Below are 20086 nucleotides of genomic sequence, written 5' to 3'. Positions count from 1 at the left end.
TGTTTCTCTGTCAGATCAAAGAAAATAATTACACAGTGCTTAGCTAAAGACACGGTGGTAGCTACTAATCAAGTCCAAGAACTATTATGCAAACTGCTGCTTTAACAAACATTGTTTGGACAGGTTTGTTAATAGGGCCACATGATCAGGATATCAAGCTGAACTGTTAAATCTGTTTGTGGGTATTTTTTTAAGCTAAGGAAACAGCATTGTATTCCTCCACCATGATTATTATACTGAACTACCTTATGTCCACAAGCCATGAGGTGATCCCGAGTCTCTGATGTATGTTGAATGCGATTTAAAGATTAGGTATGCTTTTGATATAACTAAATTTCAGATTGCACACCAGTACCCAAACCTTAAATGAAGAAAACTATCTAAGCCCTAAAATCCTCTACTGCTGGTGGTAGGAAGTACAGCTATGGGAATCTGGTAACTTGGCAGCCTTTTTGTTTGATCAATAAGCAACACAAATAGGAGAAAAGTGACATGTTCAAAATAAGAGCATTTCTGGGTGACTCTAATGATACATGCAGCTGTTTTACAGCTAACACATTTGCCTCTGAGGATAAATTGAGTTTCCTATCTTGGGTATGTATGGACATTTTGCTACAATCAAACAAAAAGCATAAGGAAATTGAGAGACGTGATTTAGCAGTCGACACGCCCATCCTGTCTGGAGGAAAGGTGTTGAGAGGTGCAGAATTGGAAGAGTGAAAATGGATTTTAAAATTCTTGGAGTCTGGGTTGTTTCTGCACAAACCCATATTTCTGTGATCAATGAATGTTCTAAATTCCAAATGTTAAATTGTGTACAGGAACATTATATATATTCGTTCTCATAGGAACACTAATTTTCAGAAGCCAACTCTACTTTGCTATAAAAGTATGTACAATATCTTACTATAGTTGAAATAAATATGTATGTAGCCCAGGGTAGATTAAGCCTTGTGTTGTCTTTCTAATTTTCCACTGCATATTAATTTTAAATTACAGTCCAAATGCACATGTGATGTATGACTAAAAATAAAACTAACTGCAGGGACAGGTGTGGCCTCGACGTAATAATACTTTATAGCTAGCTTTTGATTCTGCTGATGGCTGTCACTCCTTTTATTAATTATTGTATAAGACTTGGGAAAGGCAGGGAGAATAAAGCTTTCTTGACTTATTGAACAGATAGCCCGTAAACTTTTTGTCTTGGAAAGACATTGACGTTTGGTGAATTTCTGATACCTCCGAAAATTAGAATATTGAAACTTAACTCTCAATTTTAACTGTATTTTTAAACTAGGAAACAAATGAAATTAAAATATGTCTTTAAAAGTTCTGTCAATACTGGTTCACTTTGATAAAACTGTAAGTGCTGTCTGACCCTTGGAATATGCTACGAAAACTATTTTTGTTTACATGTAGGTAGCTTGAACAATATGCCATGTATCTTCCACTCAAAGGTGAAGGGAATAGAGGCTGTAGAGCATGGCCTCTGACCTAAACAACTTCAAAATTTAACAGAAAATTAAAAGATAAGAGGGGTTTGTTTGTTTGTTTGATCCTCCTTTCTGTAGAAGTTATATGCTTTAATCAAACTGGTACACTTTAAGGAATCTTTTTTTTTAGAAAATACATTTTATACAGGGAGAGAATTCACCCCTGTTTTCTGATTGGAAATGTTACATACCTTGTGTGGCATTCTTTTAAAGCATAGCATTCTCATTTACTGCTCTGTGTGCCGCAGATGTATTTAAAAGGTTAAAGAAAAAAGTAATAATATGACATAGTATTTTATTAATGTTCTAGCAGCTTCATGTGTTGGCAAAATATTGGTTTTTTTTTAAAAAAAGAATTTTTAAAAATGAAAATGGTATTTAATGTAACTAGTTCTCTAGTTTTACATTGCCTATATTAGACAGTTATGAAAATTCTGAGAATAAGCACCTCTACAGAACTTGTAAAAGAACTGTGTTGTATGTTTTTAATGTGTTCTATATCAAATGATAGGCATAAGAAAACCCTGCATGTATTCTGTGAACTTTTGAAAGAAATACTATGCATATTCACAATTTGAGTCAGGTAAGTGATCATTTGTTTCATTTTACTTGGATACAATTGAATGTTTCACCTCTTTTGCGATTTGGTATTTTGCAGCAGATAGTACAGTTAACTGTGACACAATGTTATTGAGACTTGTATGTGGATTATTTAAATACATTAGTACTTCACCAGTTATAAAGAGATCACAGAATATGGGACTTTTTCTAATAGCATCTCAGTAAAAGAAATCTGTTGTATTACTAAGTACAGAAGAATCAACTTCTGAGGCATGCCTCTGACATTCTGTTGTGACATTATGTAGTTATCAGAAAGCACTATGACTAGTCCAAGGAGTTTAGTGATCATAGTAGAGTTTACTGCTGTAGGCAGAATAAACATGTCAGTGATCATATCCTTGTTAAATGTGCAGAGAGAATAAAACAACCAAAAATTGAATGGAATAATAAGAGGGTCTGAGATTTTTGTTGGAAAAGGGATAGGCAATTAGGTACCTACTACTCCGTATTTTGTATTGCCCCAACAGCTCCCTCATTCTTCTTCCTCTGCTCCTTCCTATTGTACTTTATACCTAGTGTTACATTTAACTTCAACCTTGTCTGTAGGAGAAAAGTTGAATGTTCTTAACTAAATAGATTTTAAAACTAGTTAAACCACTCATGTAGAAACAATCAAACTGGTTTAACCCTTGCTTATTTTCATTTGTATTATCATAGCACCTAGAAACCTCTGTCAAGGGTCAGGGCCTATTTTGCTAGCCAAATGGGTAAATAGCGAAGAACACAGTCCCTTTCCCAGAGAGTTCACAACCTATGTGTCAGATAGGATACAACAGGTGGATGAAATAGACAAATGGAGTGGGAGGCTGAGATAAGGAAGAGTTTAGAACAGAAATCTCAATTTGCCACTTACTTTACCACTGCAGGACAGGGAGTGCACTTGTAAACATTGTTGCAGTGGCAAGTCCCCCCCCCCCCCCTGTTTCTTCTGAAATTACCTGTACTCCCAGGGCTCATATTCCAATTTTGCAGACTGTTTCTTAGTTTAATAATTTACTGACTGAAGTTAAACCAGTTTAAGCCCATTCAGTAGAGGGTCTGCAGTTGTTCAACCACATCATTTTAAAAATTGAGCTGGATAAGCCAGTGCAACTGTGCATAAAGATGTAGCCTTAGACTGCAAGAACTCTGGAGCCAGCCCTGATCTTCTATTGTGTACAGTGCCTACCACAGTTGACTGTGTGATTTTTGTTTGTGACCTGTAGCGACTAATATAATGTAAATTATAATAGTGAAGGCACACAGGAAACCTATGTTGTGATTTACAGTTAATCATAGAGCACTACAGATTGAATAAACTGATTACTTTACTTAAACTGCAAAGCATTCCTTTAAACTTGTATCCAACCTTTATAGTGGAACTTCACATAACAAACTTGTTAAAATGTGTTCAGTCGGCTGCCAACACTAACAGGATAAATGTCTAGTAGGAAATGTTGTTAACTGCTTCGATGCCACATTAAATAGTATTTTCTGGCAACATGTTGCAGTTTTGCTTCTAACCTTTTTTAAAAAGCTTGTGATACCAAATGATTCCATGTAACTTTTGACATGCTTTCCTGCTTGAGATTTCTGAAACTAGAAGAAGTTTATATTTCAGTTTTTGAATTTTTGAAGAAAGTCCCTCACCCTTTAAATTCCAAACTGTTAGAGCAGGGATGGGCAAACTACAGCCCGAGGGCCGCATCCGTCCCTTCAGATGTTTTAATCTGGCCCTAGAGCTCCTGCTGGGGAGCCGGGTCTGGGGTTTGCCCCGCTCCAGTGCTCGAGCAGGGTCGGGGGCATGCTTCGCTCCACACATGCTGTGGCTACCAGAAGCAGCGGCATGTCCCCCCTCTGGCTCCTATGTGTAGGAGCAGCCAGGAGGCTCCACACGCTGTCCCCACCCCAAGTGCCGCTCCTACAGCTCCTATAGGCCGAGAACTCTGGCCAGTGGGAGCTGCAGGGGCGGCGCCTGCGGATGGAGCCGTGTGCAGAGCCGCCTGGGCTCACCTCCGCGTAGGAGCCAGAGGAGGGACATGCCACTGCTTCTGGGAGCTGTTTGAGGTAAGCGCCGCCCAGAGTGTGCACCCTTGACCCCCTCCTATACCCCAACCCCTTGCCCCAGCCCTGATCCCCCCTCCTGCCCACCAAACCCCTCAGCCCCACCCCAGAGCCCACACCCCCAGTCAGAGTCCTTTTCCCCTTTCCCCCCCCCGCAACCCCTGCCTCAGCCCTGCACTCTGAACTCCTTGTTTCTGGCCCCATGCCAGAGCCCACAGCCGGAGCCTTCACCGCACTCCCAATTTCGTGAGCAGTAATGGCCCATCATACAATTTCCATACCCAGATGTGGCCCTTGGGCCAAAAGTTTAGCTCACCCCTGTGTTAGAGGTACAACATCGAATTGCTTATTTACCAAGAAGTTTCTGTGTGCTACCATCTTTACTTAGATTTGCCCTTGTACAAGATTTTAATTGTAAATCTAAGAGTAAACTCTAAGGATAACTGTGGCATGTTCAGATATAAACAAGATGATCAGACATCACCAAATGAACGTAGCTCATACTTCTTATAGCCCCTGTTGTAATAGGAACAGATATTTCTTTTAAAATACAAGTATTTAGCTGAAAGAGAAACTCTCCTTTTTAACTTCCAATTAATTGTTTTACAGGACTTTTGTAAACACTGTATGGAAACACTTTGATGGTTTTTCTGTTCTTGAGAGCACTTCCCCTGGGGGAAAGGTGAGGGTGTCAAGCTGATATTACAGTGTCATTTTTATTTTTAAAAGTATGTTAATTACAATATTGACATAATATAGATACTAAAAAACCCTGTTAATTCATCTTTCAGTTTTAGAAGTTTTAATATAAAAATGCTGAAAGTGGAGTATTTGTGTTCTTTCATCTTTAAAACTCAAGTTGTGCTATTGCACGCTGTATCTTTAAATCCTACACATTACAGGGATCAGATAATTGTCATTTTATCTAGGTTAGTCATGTTTTCTTGTGATGGATCCACTGCTCTGAACAGAAAACATAACCCATGCGTATTTTGATCTAGTCAAATTGAAAGGAGATAGTTCCTCTGTCTTTTGTGGGGGTGTGGGAAGGGTGGACCAGGACAGCTGAAATCTGAATCTGGTAGCCCTCTTCAGAGTGTCTATTCTGCTCTGTGCAAGCAGAGGCTTCTTTGTGTGTGAGATATGAAAGCCTTTTGCAAAGGATTATTTCATCTTAAATTATTTCCCTGTTTTTGTTTTTTCTTAGTAGTTTTCTCCTTTCCTCTCTAGTTTTGTCTCTGTCTGGAAGAGAGAGGAGGTCTTTATAGGTGCATTTTGGGGACAGTTGAGGCGTCTCCGAAATTAGCAGTAGATGACTACCATTTATCAGTAATTGAGCACCCCAGCAGCAATTGTTTGGAAAGCAGTATGGTGCATAGGAGGCAAATTTGTTTGCCTCAGAAATCTTGGTTAATGCTTACCTCCCTGGAACTAACCGCAGCTTCTTCCTGCTTTGCTGTACAGTGAATTGGATAAATGGCAAAGGGTCCAGTAAAGTGGCTTAGCAGAGAACAGCTTTTCTTTCATGATCACTTCATACCTCCATTGTGTTGAGAGTCAATCCTCCACTTTCAGACAAAGAATACTACCATGAGGACAGCAGGAGAGCAGTTTTTGAACCAACACAGTTTACTTGCTGGCGTTTCCCTTATTCTCTCCATAACTAGTATCAAACTACAAATCTTGTAAGGAAAGTTTAGTTGCCTCTCTAGACTCTGTGTAGACAACCGACACCCAGGTTCCTCCCCCGCATTCACACACTCACTCCATATACTTTCATTTCTGAATTGACTGCTCCTTCTCTGGCTACAATCCCAGCCAGGGTGGAGTGGGGAAGGAACTTCCTGTTCAATATGCCTGTGCAAGGGCCAAGACTCTCTTTGGTTACCTTAAAGCCACAAGTCCCTCTCATTACATCCATGTTCTTATGTTCAAAGCAGGTTTAAAGAAGGCAGTAGTACTTTAACCCTTCACTGCAGTTATATTTACTTCTAACCTATCTCAGTATTCCTAGGAAAGATGATTTGAGGAAAGAAATGTTAAAGTATTTGAGCAGGAAACATCTTTCCCCCTTGTTTAGCCCCCCTACTGAAAAGGGGAAAAAGATAAGGATGGGAGGAAATTAGCAGTTCCTGCAGCTCAGTCTGAAATGATGTATTGGCATGACTTAAAACAGAAAAACAAAATCTTTCTTTGTCCTAAGATTCCTAGTATGGATTAGTTTATTCTACCCCTTTTCCAGTATCTGATTATGATGCTTAGTATCACCAACTCCAAGCATTTAATCGTGAGTCAAGTCTTCAAAAAATCGTGAGACTGGCTTAAAAAATGAGAGTTGAAAAAGTTAATGTTGGGTTCTTCAGGTTTTGAGCCATTGTGGATCATTTTTTATTCAAACTTTTCTCTGAGGGTACTTAAAACTTTTTTTTCTAAATGAAAATTGAGATTCTTACCTAATCTCAGGACTCTAGGATCTGGGACTTCAAGAAAAACACCAAGTGTCACAATAAAATCACAAGAGTTCACAACACTGGATGCTAAGTGAGCTGTGAAACAGAGTAGTTTATCAACATATCAATAGCATATCCCTTAGAAGTGTGGTGAGCTGAAAAAGAACTGTTTTCATTCTACTTTTTTCACTCTATGGACAAGACCAATAGGCTTTCTCCCAAGAGGAATCTGAGATCTTCTGCAGTGGAAACAGCTGAACTAGGGGATTGAAACCACGTTAAGTCCTCTAAAAAGGAGAATTGTAAGTGAACGAGAGCCACTAGCCAAGTGGGGTAGAAATAGTTTAAGAATGTTTTGCTTGTGCTATTTTCTTTCAAAAGCCCAAGTGTTGGGGCTTTTAAAGTCTTTAAAGATGCTAATTCTAATCCAGGGTGCATGGGTTTCTGAGATCCTTAGAAAAAAACTATTTTTGTTCTATAATACTTCAGTACACTAGAGTTGGTTAGGTGTTTTTGGTTTTATTTCAGTCAAGAAGCACTCACTTTTTTTTTTCTAATGGGCTTAACCTATCTGGGAGGTAAAGCCACATTTGAAGAAGGTCCTCAAACCTTACATCTGACTTGCTCATGTTTTTGGTGCATTTTTCTTTCTGGGACAAAAAAATCTTGTACAGAATTTACAGATGACTGTCTCCACCCCCTTTCCCACCTCCTCGTATTGTGTCAGGACAGTTCTAATAACCTACCTCCTGTGGAGCAAAGGCTTTACTCTAACAAGACATGTATCAGTTCAGATCTGCTTTCAATATCTGACAGTCACAAGGCAAATTTGTTGATTTTAGTATGTATGACAGAAAAAGTTTCCACTTCCTACATGTAACTTTTAAATTTCCTTGTATGGGGGGAGAAGTTTCTGGAGGATTTTTCCTTATCCCAGCTGAATTTAAATTCAGAGTTTAAAGGGTATTCAGCACGTCTAACTCTCCTTTAAGTTTTGTCTAATATGGTGTGATCATAATCTCCTGGTTGAATAATTAGGCCAATTATACGTTAATGTCCTGAATGAGATATAGACGTTCTACCTCAGAAAACTATAGGCGACTTGTTCTGTGACAGACTTCCAACAGACACGCCCTCTGTGTGATTTCCTAGAGAGGTTAGTTTCTTGAGCCTTCTCTACACTGCAGTAAGTAGTCCATTGCTGGCAGTGGATACAGGAGAACTGGTGCTGAACAAGGCTTTAACTACAGGTAGACTTGGAAGCATTAGGTTTTTTTTTATAAGTAAATGTTTATAAATGTCTAGTTCACCATACACAGAGAAACTAATGACATATATTTCCATCAATAATTGAAATTTACATATAGGCAAACTAAGAAAAATGCTGCTTGAAATCTTAAAAGTTTGGTATAAGGATATTTACTTTGTAAGTTTTGACATGTGACGTTGACATTTTGTGTTTTAACAGTTATAAATCTTTTGAATCTCAACATCTGCTGTCCTTACAGAATTACTCTCTGACCCACCCATTATTTCCCTCAACTGTGAAAATTTAAATAGAAATTAAAAAGCTTAAAAATAAACATTCATATTATTTGTCAAAAATGTATACATATATAAGAAAAATCTAATTGTGCCAAGCCTACTTTTAACTACAATGTTCAGCATCACTTTAGAGATGGTAGGTTTTTATTACTATTTCTGAAATGAGCAATTTGTCCTTGGTTACACTTGTAGTTAAACCGTGATTAATACCAATTTTGCTGCACCTGTTGCAGATACTCATTGTCAGTAGTGGTATCTCTTGTACTGTAGAGAAGATCTTGAGATGGGTATAGGGTGCCCAGACAGCAAATATGAAAAATTGGGATGAGGGTGTGAAGAGTAATAGGGACCTACATTAGACAAAGCGCTGAATATCAGGACTATCCCTATAAACTCAGGCCATCTGGTCTTCCTGGGTGGGGAGCCTACACCTGGTTCAGGGAAGAGGTTCACTATAACTGCTGTTAGAAACACTATAACATCATGTGTTTGAGAGAGATGAACATATTCTGTAATGTACAGAAACCTTCAAGAAATGTCAATTGGAAAAAAATAAAAAAAATCTAAAAGCATGTCCCTTAACAAGAGGCCAGCTACTTTATATCCCACCAAGTTAGTTATTTTCTCTTTCCTAACCTCACTTTAGACATTTTCTAACAAGCAAGTAGGGATCTAACCTCAGAGAGTCTCTAACAGATTATAACAAAATTACTTCTTCCTTCAAGGAGACTAGATCATCACTGTTTTCCAAAGTTCACAAATTCTGTTAACAACATAGATGTCCAGAAGCTTGAGGAAGGGTCTCTTGGTAGTTAACTGGGGTTCATATCAAGTGTTGATTCTTTTTTTCACCTTCCCACTGATAGAAAATAGTCAAAGTCCAGATGTTGGTAATACTATTAATCTTTGCTGATCTTCAAACTCCTAGTGTCTGCAGCTTCATTAGTAAACTCGGACTTACTGAGTTATTCAGGGATTCTGGGCAAAAAGGGCTTTTGGATAAAACATACTTTTTATGGTGGTTTCTTCCTACTTCTCCCTCCCCCACCCCTCATGAAAGCTAGCTTGGAATCTCCCCTGCTTCTGGAAGGGAACATATTTAGGATTACATTGCAACACCATGCCTCATCCTTCAGCTTCTGCTTGCATCCAAATATTGCTCACTTAATAGTTTTGACTCATGATTGGTTACTAATGAGGCAACCTGGGGACCAAGGGTCTTCTAATGAAGTACTAAAAGCCCTCAAAGCTACTTAAAAAAATAAATTGCAGTGTCTTGCTGTTTTGGACTCTAGATCATTCTTCTTAAGACTTCATTTTAGTGAGAAGGTTAAGCAAGCAGTGACTGTTGTACTTCATTCAATGTCCCTTATTTTCAACGCCGCAGAAAAAGAGGTCTGCAGTTTATCCTTCATGCCCTTTTGCCCCCGTGAGCTCTGACTTCAATGGGAGAGTTTCTCCCATCGATATAGCTACCAGCTCTTGGGAAGTGGATTAACTACACCGATGGGATAGCCCTCTACTTTGGCATGGCGCATCTTCATTAAAATGCTACACCAGTGCAATGGCATTGGTACAGCTGCGCTGATGCAGCTTATTAAGTATTTAAGCTTTTTTTAAGCATTTTAAGTTTAGACATGCTCTAAGTTCTGTGTTTTTTGTTTTATTTTCCTGGATCCACTACTCCTGGACAGACCCTTTAGTAGCCTTAATAGGTTTGGTAGCATGGAATTTTGTCTTGTCTTAAGTCGAACCAGAGAGAAGGTTAAATGTAACAATCATGCCAACACAGTAATTGATTATTTCCAGTTTAACTTGTGGTTAGTTTTGTCTCTCCTTGGTTCTGGAGATAGTTGTATTGGAAAGGCTTCAGGGTTCAGAGAATTTGTACCATGAACTTTCAGTTTTGTTTTATTAAAAAAAACAAAGCCAAACCCCTATTTTTAATTCTGCCTTAATTTTGCTGGATAGGCTAGAAATACTGATTATTTTATTACTTCAGTCCAGAACTAATACATACTAATACAAAGCAGCCTTAATTCTGGCATTTCCTAACTTCTGAGTGCTTAACTTCACAATCTTAATAGGTTTTTTAGCGGGTTTTTTTTTTTTATGTAACTTCACATAGTTCCAACTGATTGAGAATAATATTGATTTAATATAATATCTTCATCTGGAATTTAACTATTCTGTGAATCAAAAATTGTGCTTAGCTTTAAGTTACAAAGTACACAAAGCAGTTTTTTCCTTTTGACTGTAGAAAAAAGCACTGTAAATTATATGAAGTTGTGCAAGCTAAAACTTGTCTACAGCAGCACGGCAAGCAGAAAAAAATGTTCCATGCTTAATTCAACAAGCATTATGGGTGAAATTCACTCCTGCTGAACAAGTTTTGATTACTTGCTCTTTGTGTGGGGCACCAAGTGTAGTTAGGATGGTGGATGAAGTTTATCCTTCAGTTGTTGGACCTGCATTGCCCCCCTGCAGGAATAGTTTGCAACCAATGTCACTATGTATCTCCCACAGGGGGTTTAAGGCCTGGGTTCCTTTTTCTCTCAAGGTGCCTAGAATACAGGCGCCTGCTTACACAGTTCTTCCTTCCATGTCCTCCTGACACAGTCCCACTATATGGGGCTTAAGTGGCATGGAAAGCTTTAGTCTGGGCCTCCGTATGTAGGTGAGTTTTACCTATTATGAACAATTTTTTGAACAATATTGCTTTGAAAACTTATATTATGTTTATATTTAACTGAAAACTAATTGAAGGCAAATTAAATTGGGATGAGATATTTTGCCTATGCCATCTGTGCCAAAAATAGAAAATATGTAGTGGATGGGAGAATGTTTCCAGTATATTGTGCCTATCTGTGTCTTTCTCCCTCATCACCCTGCAAAAAAAGCATCTAAGCAGAGAACACCCAGTTGAATTTTCCTTGAATTCCAGTAATTGCTCAGTTGTTACAAATATCAAGGTGGATAAAAATCAATGTTTTTAAAAAAAATAAAATAAAAAAAATCAGATACTTTTATTAAAATCGGATTTTTTTTTGATAAAATGCTTTTTGAGGGAAAAGCCTATCTAAAGATTGTTTTAATTAAAATACATTGTAGTTCAAAGATATCTCATCATGGACTAGGGATTATAAATTCTAATTCTGTAGTAAAAGTACATTTATGTAATGTTTAAGAAAAGTTTTGTAAATTAGTATCAATAGTTCATAGATTAGGAACCCAATCTTATGGGGTTCCAGGGGCTTCTGTATAGATTATTTAGGTTAATCTTTCTATCTCCCCAAGGGGGCTTAGTCTAGAAGATACCATCAGAGATGCTTAGTTTTGCAGTTGCTCAAACTGTGGATTTGTGTCTCCCGGGGGAACATACTTGTTAACAGCAAAAATATTTTTAAATAAATAATATATGGAGGTGAAAAATTTGTGTACACACAGTCAATCCCTTACTTCTCTCTAAAAGTGCAAAGTTTCAAAAAGTTAAATGAACAGAAGATTGTTGGGGGTGGAACAGATCTGGACAAGAAGAAGTCTGGAGATAAATGTGAGAAGCAAGGGACATATGCTTGTTTTGTTAAACTGTTGTATGTTTGCTTTTCAAGAAAAAAAATCCAGAATACATAATGTTGTTGTTTTAGTCAAATAAAACAATTTAAATGTCAGTCTGGTGATGTTCTGCTCTTAATATACCATAGCAAGAAAATCCTCCAAATATTAACGATTAACCTGTTGAACTGGAGATAGTTCACTTCCCAATGACTTCATAAATATCTGCTTCAATTAACTTTGGTGAATGAAATAACCAATCATTCATTTTCTGATATAGCTGTAAAACTAATATGAAAAGTTTTCAAAATAAATCACTATTTAAAAATGTATAGTGTGAACCTTCTAAAAATGAAACCTACATATATCTCTGAGTTGTGAAGAGTATGTATTAAGTTTATAAAAACCAACAAGAATGCACTTTTATGTAAAAAACCATTATTAAATCGAGTCTTCTTGATTAGTGATATAAATCATGATTTAAATCAGTTTGATTTACATCAAATCCACCCTGGCAAATATGTTTTTATTTATTTGGATTGACAGGCTTTTCCCTGATTGTATGACTGATTATTTGAAGATCCATTAATACAAAGTTGATTTTAAATTATTAACTTTACCAGTCCCTTTATTGGACATCTATTAACCTGTACTGTTGGAATGTAGTGTGTCTTAATGGAAGTTTTCTCTTAGTGTTGCAATAGAGATGCTGGGACATATGTAGGCTTGGCAGAATTCAATTTTTTTTTTTTATAATTTCAACATGTTTATTTTTAAGTATTTTTTTCAATTTTTATTTAAATTTTCAGGTTTGGGAAATTTTGGGGGTCAGACTACTATAATTACACTAGACTTGGAGATTCAAAAGGTTTATTTTATTTATACCATAACCATTATAAAAACACAAATTATCAACATCATATTTCAAAATATACTAGCTTTAAATAAACTCTCAAGCAGCATTTTTCTAACTTTGCCTATCTGTAAATTTTTATTATTATTGATGAAAGTATTTTCATCATTTTTTGTATATACAGTGAAATAAACATTTACTAACATACCAATAGAAATCTAATCTTTCTAAGCCGTTGTATATGGTATAAGATACTCTTTTTGTTGGGTAGGAGTGATGCTCTCTTGAGCATCAAGCAAATGCTGTTTGTGTAACTGAAAGAAAAAGTGTATTTGGGAAGCTGCTTCTAGAGCTAATTGCAAATAGGAGATTGATATTGATTATGTAAAATACTGAAAGGTAGTAGGATTTAACAAGCTGAAGGAGTGATACTAGTAACACTTCCATTGTAAAAAGCTACTTTTTATAGAGTTACAATTGAAAAAATAAATTTACGCTTGACAAACTGTCGTCATTTTTTAAAAAGTCACTTGACCTTTGTACTGCTTATACTCCAAAATGCCTTTAAAAAAATTACAACAAAATATATTTTAAGAACAAAATATTAGAGTTTTCTTTTTGTAGGTTTGAGTTACTCTGAATTTCATTTTTGTTGTTTTGAAGGTGAATAAAAATATGTTGCCAAAAATTAAGTGAATGTTGTTACCTGATAAGTTTCCCTCCTGTCATCTTGATCATACAGTTTAATAAACATAATTATACAAGATAGAAAAATATAGCATTTGCCATTCACTGAAGCAGAAAATATAGCTGCCATTTTATGTTTTGTCAATTTACGATATCATCTGAATTATGTATAGGAAATCAATTAAAAAAATCATTGCCATTTGGCATTAGACTTGTCAGTCTTTATATTTTAGAATTTTAATAGTATAAGTTCTCATGTTTGAAACTTCAGAATCTACATTCAGTTCCTGCTACTCTATTAGATAAACTTATGGGTCTCTTTTACAGCCTGCTGCCATTATAGGTTTTCTCTTCTAGGGAGAGAATGGTATGGTAGATCTCAACTCAATGAAGGCTACACTGAGAAAGACCTCAAGACTTCTGGTATATGCTACTCTAACAGTTTCACTTACGTTTCTAATGGCTCTCCCTCCCTTCTCACATTTATCTCCAGACTTCTTCTCTTTGTCCAGATCTATTCCGCCCCCAACAATCTTCTATTCACTGAACTTTTTGAAACTGTGCACTTTTAGAGAGAGAGAAGGGATTGACTCCGTATACACAAATTTGCAGAGGGACTATCTGGTTGAGATCTGTTATTTCTCACCTCTATATATTTAAAAACATTTTTGCTGTTAACAAGCATGTTCTCTCTAGAGACGCAAATCCACAGTTTGAGAACTGCAAAACTAAGCATCTCCGATGGAATCTTCTAGACTGAGCACTGAGTCCCATTGGGTAGATTAACCTAAATAATCTATACAGAAGCCTGTGGATCCCCATAAGATTGGGTACCTAATCCATGACTTGTGGGAACTCATTTTTAAAGAGACAGTGGTTTGAGGCTGGCAAGATCAGTATGTGAATGACTCAGTTCAATAACTCCTCACTTAACGTTGTAGTTATGTTCCTGTAAAATGCAACTTTAAGTGAAACAATGTTAAGTGAATCCAATATCCTCATAAGAATGAATGTAAATGTTCTAGGGATTTGTTGGTTTTTTTTTTTCCATAAAGTAAGATACTATAGTTGGGAAGTGTCCACGCCTTACCCCACACAGGTACAGCCCACTGGCACTGGAGACAATGAGGCAGGCAAGGAGGTTGAAGGTGGTGTAGGTTAGGAGAAGCACGTTGCGCAGCATCAGCTTCCCCTAATCTGCAAGCACCGGGGGCGGGGCACTCTAACCTCAGCCCACCCACTCCACCCCTTCCTCCAAGCCCCCACCCTTAACCCACCTCTTTTTCCACCTCTCCTCCCCCTTTACTCTGCGTGCCTTGTTCTCGCTCCTCCCCTGCTTCCTGCACATGGCAATCAGCTGGTTTGCGGTGTTCGATAGGCAGGGGAGGGAGGGGGAGCCTGCGTGCTGAGTCCTCACTCCTCTCCCCACCCTCCTGCCCCCTGAAGGTCGCAAGCCAGCTGATTGCCATGTGCAGGAGGCAGGGGAGGGAGGAGGAGGCTATGCTCCAAGTCCTTGCTCCTCTCCCCCACCCTCCTGCCCCCTGAACACTGCAAGCCAGCTGATTGCCATGGGCAGGAGGCAAGGCGGGGCATGGGGGAGCTGACAGGTGGGCTGCCAGTTGTGGACAAAGCAGGCAGCCCAATGATGTTATAGCGAAGCATTGCACAACTTTAAATGAAGCATGTTCTGTAATTGAGCAGGGGTGTAAGATCGAAACAATGTTAAGCGAGAGGACGTTAAGTAGGGAGTTACTGTATATTGTTGGGGAAAGTGGCAAAAATAAAACTGACACACAAGGTTGTTGGGGTAAAATCTTTTATTGGACCAGCTTCTCTTGGTGAGAGGGACAAGCTTTCAAGCCTCACAGAGCTCTTCTTCAGGTCTGGGAAAGGCACTCTGAGCATCACAGCTAAATGCAAGATGGAACAGATTGTTTAGCATAAATAGTACACGTTCTAAGAGACCATTCACGGTAGAGTGGCCTGTTAACACCTCTATACTCATAGGACAAAAAGAGGGGGTTAGTGGGTTACAGATTGTAATAAGTCATAAATCCAATGTCTCTGTTCAGTCCATGCTTTTTAGCATCTAGCAGAGTGATGAATTTAAGCTCCCAGACTTGACCTTTGAAAGTGGTGTACAGGCTTGAGACTTGGTGAACATGATGGATAATGGGCTGAATATGTGCTCCCAGTGCAGCACTGTGGCCAGAAAGGCTAATGCAATCATTGGATATCCAAACAGTGAGATTGTACCACCTCTGTATTTGGCTTTGGTGTGACTGCTGCTGGCATACTGTGTCCAGTTTTGGAGTCTTCAGTTTAAGAGGGATGTTTGTAAAATGGACAGGGTTCAGAGAAGAGCCGCATGAATGATTAAAGGATTCAGAAACATGACTTATAGTAAAATACTCAAGGAGCTCAATCTGTTTAGTTTAGCAAAGAGAAGTGACTTGATTACAGTCCTAAGTACCCACATGGGGCACAGAAATTTGATAACTGGGCTTTTTAATTTAGCAAAGTTATAACAAGATCCAATGGCTAGAAGTTGAAGCTAGATAAATTCAGATTAGAAATAAGATGCATATTTTTAAAAGTGAGGGTAATTAATCATTGGAACACCTTTCCCACGAGGTGTTGTGGTGGATTCTCTGTCACTGGCTTTAAATCAAGATTGGATATTTTTTCTAAAAGATGTGCTTTAATTCAATGAAGAACTATTTCACTGCAGTCCCATGGTCTGTGTTATGCAGGAGGTCAAACTAGATGATCACAGTGGTCCTCTCTGGCCTTATAATTTATTAAGTGCATCTACCTGTTGAAAAACAGCTCTTTGACGGCGATAACACTACCCAATAGTTTTTGTCGGGAAGCAAATAACATATCCAATAAAAACTTCAGGGACATTATATAAAGACTTATCTTAACAAATGTCTGTAATAAGACTATATATAATTTGTCTTTATACATTTGTTTCTGTTATATCCAGGTGACTTGAGTAGTGACTAGATATTTTTTGTTTTTGTTTTTTTTACACTTCTACTGGCAATGTGAAAAAAATGTGGCATGATGTTATCAGTGGGAGCAGCAAAAAGGCATCTTGGTGGGAGGAAGGAGGGAAGAGTAACATTTTGTCAACTTAAAGACTTATCTTTGACCTTGCTCTGATCCATAGTGCACATTCAAAGTCTGATTGTCCCTGTATTTGGTGAGGGGGGAGCAAGAACAAGAAGAGCTGATTCTTTGTCCTCTCCTGGCCCCACTCCCACTCAAGGTTTCTAAATAATTGAAAGCCACACTTCCTCAAAACTGCAGGCAAGAACAAATTTATCTAACTTATTTTGCTCCTTTTTTTTTTTTTAAATTTATAAATAAAATGTATATGTACTTATCCTTTTGGCTGGGCCCCACTGCCACAAATTAAACTCTCAAAATACAAAAAGACTGCTCATAAATGTATTCTCCCCCAATTTGCAGCCCGTCCTTCTTGAGAATAAAAACAGAATTAGCAGGATGCCTGAATAAAGAACAAATCTGAGCTCTGGTGGAGGATGGAAGTAAATTCCATAGTTAAGGACCCTTCATTCAATATCCTGGCATCAGTTTTCTCTCATCTGTATTAAGGGGGTTCCACCTTGCATGCCTCTGCAGATCTTAATTCTGACAGTATGTCGTAAGGGGAAAAGAAGTTTCTTGAGTATCTGGGTCCCAAACCACTTTAGGTTTGATAGACTAAAGCAGAGGTCAGCAACCTTCGGCACGCGGCCCATCAGGTCAATCCACTGGCAGACTGCGAAATGTGTTGTTAATGTTGACCATCCACAGGCACGGCCCCCCGCAGCTCCCAGTGACCGCGGTTCCCAGTTCCCAGCTATCCAGAAGCTTATAGGAAGCTATTAGATCAAGAGCACATTTAATATGCTGCCAATATGCAGCTCCACTTACTGAGTATTCTGCAGTATCCTGCACTAGGTTCGACTTCTGAATGGTCTCAATATGTAGCCTCATGTAGAGTACATTAAAGTAATCTAATCTTGAGGTGACAAAAGTCTTGATAATATTTTGGCAAGGTCCATATCAGAGAGAAAAGGTGGCCGCTCGTCTCACCAAGTACAGATGGAAACAAATGCTTTTGGCCACAGTCACCATTTGGATCCCTAGCCTAGTCTCTAACACTTTCAGATTGTGCGCCTGTTTTCTACAACTCACTCAGGGAAGAGTGCTGATATATAATTTCTGGTTGCTTCCTGAAGCCCATCAATGTTATTGCTGTCTTGTCTGGAATAAGATGCAGCCAGCTAGCTTTTGTCCAAGCCTCAAATGTTTATAAACAGAGTTTTGTTCCTCAGGCCTAATATACCTATCTCTTAGAACGGAAAGGGACCTTGAAAGGTCCTCAAGTCTAGCCCCCTGCCTTCGCTAGCAGGACCAAGGACTGATTTTTGCCCCAGATCCCTAACTGGCCCCCTCAAGGATTGAACTCACAGCCCTGGGTTTAGTAGGCCAATGCTCAAACCACTGAGCTAACCCTTCCCCTAATATCTATGATGGAGATACAGATCTGGAAGTCATCTCTATACTCAATACTTCACAACCCTTGTCGCCTTGTTAACCTGCCTCCTCATAGCTGTCATTTACTTTGAACATGAGATGGCAATATAGACTCCTTCCTTACAGAATTCTATAGGAGTCCCAGGAACAATTACACACAACTGCCTATTGTGTTTTCTCAGAAAAATTCAAGCACCTCCACCCACCCCTGCTGTTTGCTAAGGAGGCAATAAAAATTCATGGTCAACCATGTCAAAAGATACTGATGGATATAAAAGAATCGGCATAGACTTTTTTTTGTCTTCATGTATCCCTTGGAGCAGGTAATGGATTTTAAGTCCAGAAGTCACTATTGTCTTCATCTAGCATGACTTCTTGCATTTCACCATTTGATTCCTGTTTCAAACGGTAGCTTGTGTTTGAGTCAGAGTAGATCTTTTAGACAACTAATCAATTAATTCAAACAATGTAGTTGCCACCCATTGTCCAGGCCTATAACCAGATTCCCCAGAATGAAGAAAATGCCAAAATTGCCTTGCCACAATCATCTCAATGAATTTCCCCAAAATGAGTGAGTGGTAACTAGTTGATAACTAAATTATCACTAGGAAGTGTTGGTTTCTTGAGCATTTAGATTCTTTGAGAGCCACGGGAATCCTTGCCTTCCTTATCTCTCCGATCCTGTAGGAAAAATATTGACAATCTCAGCCACCAATAGTGGACACAGGAAGGATGAGTCCAATTTGCAGTCCAAAGCTGCTGCAACGCTTCTATAGTAGTGAGTGGCACTGGCTGAAATGCAGAGGAGATGCAGTGTTTGTCCCCTCAAAACAGTTTTTTGTTTTCCATACCAGTAGAGAGCTCAGTCCAAATCAGAGTAATTTAGTCTGCAAAAATACCAAGAAAATTCTTCAAGTCAAAAAAAGCTTGACTCTGTAAGTAGGTGAAGGTATGTCAGATTCACTAAACTGACAACTACTCAAAACAGTTCAGCTGTGCAGATGCTAGAGGGAAAGCAAAGAAACTTTTTGCTTCCTGCATGACCACAGCATGCAATTCTTAAAAAAAAAAAACAAAAACCCAAACACCTGTATTGCAATTGGTCAGACTTGGCAGAAGACTTCAGCCAGTGGTGTTCTATTTGTTCTCCCCTCTTGCTTCATTTGTCACATGTCTTCTCTAAACCATGAGCAAGAAGTTGGCAGAGAGGAAGTTTAGGGGTCACTGTAGCAAATAGTGGAGGATAATGGCCTTTGTGAGTGCATGTGGAGATCTGCTCTGTTCACATACGTGAACCCTGTCTTATCCATATCCTGAGTCCATCTCATTAAATGGACTCATTAAATGAGACCTAGATTGGGGCAAGAGATACCTGAGGTCAGATTAAAAAATTATAGCAGCACTCCCAGTTCTCGTTTTTGCTTTGTGCAGAACTCTATTTCTTACTGGGGACAGCTGTGCCAACAATGGTCCTACCAAGTCTCGTCATGCAAAGTGTGAGACCTTATCCTTCATTAAAGGGAAGAGCTGGATCCTGTTCCTGAAAACTATTACTGGAAAAAAACGATGGGAACTGAAATAAGGCAACTTGACCTTGATTTACACTTAACATCAATAAATGTATGATGTTTTCTTCTTGCCCTTCCTTCCCTTGTTCACCAACACAGGACATAAGGTACCAAAGACCTTGCTGCTGATATCCTTCCTGAGTCACCCATATTCCCAACATACAGTAGCATTGTTCAACTTCCTTGGCCACCCTAAGGCGGTGATGGAGGGGACACAGCTCATTGCAGCTTGGTGGCCAAATAAAGAACAGTTTAGTGTAGGCTGCAAAATTAATCAGAAACAATTGACATCCAATCACTTCCACAGAGCTCATAGACTTTCAGGCCAGAAGGGATCATCGTGATTATCTAGTCCGACCTGCACATCATGGGCCATAAAACCTTAACCACTCAGTCCTGTAGTAGCTCTATAACCTCTAGTTGAGTTACTGAAGTTCTCAACTCTTGATTTAAAGACTTCAAGTTACAGAGCTTAACACGTTTTGTTAGCCAAGTGTGCTGGGTACCACTAAAAGGTGATCTGCAAAAGAAAAATAGTTGTAGTTTTTGCTCCATTATTTGTATACAGAGGGAAACCTGAAAAGCTTTAAAGATTCGGACTATCAAATGTAGTTGTCTTTTTTTCTTTGCTTGCTATTGCTTTGGAAAACCTGAGAAAAGAAGTTGAGAGTATTCTCAGATCTTAATTAAAAGACTGAGGCATCTAGATTTCTTACCAAG

The 20086-nt window shown here is 38.5% G+C and overlaps 1 protein-coding gene across 3 annotated transcripts in view; it reads left to right on the top strand.

Moving 5' to 3' along the window:
• The window catches only part of PKP4 (plakophilin 4), a 238895-nt gene that overhangs the window by 1972 nt on the left and 216837 nt on the right, over positions 1-20086 (top strand). The gene's annotated exons all lie outside the window — the stretch shown is intronic.

The sequence above is a fragment of the Chelonoidis abingdonii genome, chromosome 10 (genome assembly GCF_003597395.2).
Source record: "Chelonoidis abingdonii isolate Lonesome George chromosome 10, CheloAbing_2.0, whole genome shotgun sequence".
Taxonomy (NCBI): Eukaryota; Metazoa; Chordata; order Testudines; family Testudinidae; genus Chelonoidis; species Chelonoidis abingdonii.
This window is presented reverse-complemented; position numbering and strand designations above follow the sequence as displayed.